Below are 2,175 nucleotides of genomic sequence, written 5' to 3' on the forward strand. Positions count from 1 at the left end.
GCGAACGTTCAGCCATGTTCGTTGCAAAATGCGTATTGACGGAATGCATTTCCTTCTTTTTCCCCATCTCGCGCCGCCCCTTCTCTGCTCTCCTTCTTCGCCTTGTTTCCGTCCCTTTTTTCTCGTCCTTTTCGTCTGCCTGCTCTTTTCAGCGCCCTGGTCGGTGGCTGTCGAGCACGTGATGTTTGGCACTGTGCCGCCGAGTGCCAGTTTAAAAGGAATATTTTTTTGGCATATCTCTCACCCATTTCTTCCACGTTTCTGTCCTCGGATGGGCAAATGAGGGAAGACATTTGAGGAATAAACAGAGGGAAGGAGAAAAAATCTTTTAAGTATGTCTCGGGAAACGAGATGGGTTTTAAGAGAATATTTATAGGCCTATTTGTTGCAGAGGAAATTGCAATGTTGTTGTCGTTTCGAGCTTTGTTATTGGCCCAAGAGCGTAATCAAGGGAGGAATGGAAAGAGAACGATGGTGAAATGCAATAAAGGAGATAAGTGAAAGAGGAAAAATCATGCAGTAAATGACAGAAATACTTTACAAATTGGAAAAAAAAGGAAAAAAAAAAGTCTGTCGTGAACTTTGGTGAAAGTTTTATGTACATACACACTCATGTTGCATATGTGTACATGTGTACATGCTTGCAAGTGCCATTTTGTGTGTGAGGGTACAAGCAAACCCACTTTAGGGATGTAAAAGTGAACTTTAGTGAAGAAAAAAGTACCAGATGTGGCACTGTGGCCTAGCTCAGAGCCAGGAGCCGAGACCAGGAGTGCCGCACAGAGGAAGGTGCCGGTGAAGTGACAATGCTAAGCAGCGCAGACTCGGAAAAGATACGTAATGCAAGCGAAAGAGACCTAGGGATTCTTGCTTGAAATGGGATCTTTGGGAAGAGGTGTGTGTGACCCACATTTGGGGGGAGGACACAAAACCCGTTGTCCGGTGCTCATTTGGGGGTGCCGGTGCCGGAACTGGGGAGTGTGTCGGAACTTGCTTGTGTGCATGTGAGGGGAGTTTGAGGGGATTTCTTGTTTTCATGTGTTATATGCATTATTGTTATGGTGATGTAGTTATTTGTTATAATTATTGTTATAGCAATATGTATGTTATATTGTTATATTTGTGTTTTTTAAAATTGATTATCAGCTGATGAATTATTTATGTGGATGGAAGCAGTCCAGTAAATATGAAGAATAGGTGTATTACTGGACTAATAATCAGAACAGGTATATAAATACATTTGTATTTTTTGTGTGTCTTCAACCGACATTTTGAATGGTGCATTTTTTTTCTTACTTTCTGATTCTTGATATTGTAATTCATTTCTAGAGAGATCAGAGAGTAGAAATTTTAGAATAACTTCATTTTTGAGTTTATATTGTTTTAAACACTCTTTGAAAAAGATTTTTGAATGATAGGCTGTTCAGCTTTTGTTTGCTATGACTGTTTTTGTGTTTTTGTGGTCACCTTTTATTTAATCTTTTATTTGAGCTTTGTTGAAACATGCATTTAGAATAGTGATATTATAAAGTGCCATTGCGAATATAAATAGATAATATAATCTTACCATAGTGGTCACTTCAGGTTACCCAGACCATTGAATTGGGTTTGATTAAGAGAAGGTTTTATTAGTTTCATGAAACAGAACTTTTAGGCAGCACTGCCATTCCAAAGCTTCATCCGCAAATAGGGTAATTCCAGGGTAAGAGATAGTTTTTAATCTCTTTGTTTTGTTATTATTTTTTTAATACTGTAACTAAAAAGATGGTGTGATGGTATGTATCCACACCTAGTTCCATGTGCATGGGTGATCTGTATAGAGTTCTAAGCAGTTACGGGAAGTTTGTCACATTGTTTTATATAAGCATTTGCAGAAATTGAGTTTTTGTCTATAATGTGTCACTATAAGGGGGCAGTTAGCAAATTCTTGTTCTTGCTATAGATGATTAGTGTTAATATGCCACAATTTGCTTGGTGGATGAGAGGTGATTGTTGTGCAGTTACACAAACACCTTGGAAATGTAATTAATACTTGTTTGAAACTTGTCCAGTGTGAGAGAGTTACCAGTGAAGTTTTGTTGACTTTTGTATTCTTATGAATAAGCTGATCATTATCTCAGTCTGAGAATATTTAACATTTATGGTATAAGACCCATGTTATACCACAAATTCATT

At 38.0% G+C, this 2,175-nt stretch overlaps 1 protein-coding gene across 1 annotated transcript in view; it reads left to right on the plus strand.

The window, feature by feature from the left end:
- LOC119581841 (polycomb complex protein BMI-1-A-like) overlaps nucleotides 1–2,175 on the plus strand; it is a gene marked incomplete at its 3' end in the record, with an annotated part of 15,374 nt that overhangs the window by 242 nt on the left and 12,957 nt on the right.

This window comes from Penaeus monodon, chromosome 15, assembly GCF_015228065.2.
Source record: "Penaeus monodon isolate SGIC_2016 chromosome 15, NSTDA_Pmon_1, whole genome shotgun sequence".
Lineage (NCBI taxonomy): Eukaryota > Metazoa > Arthropoda > Malacostraca > Decapoda > Penaeidae > Penaeus > Penaeus monodon.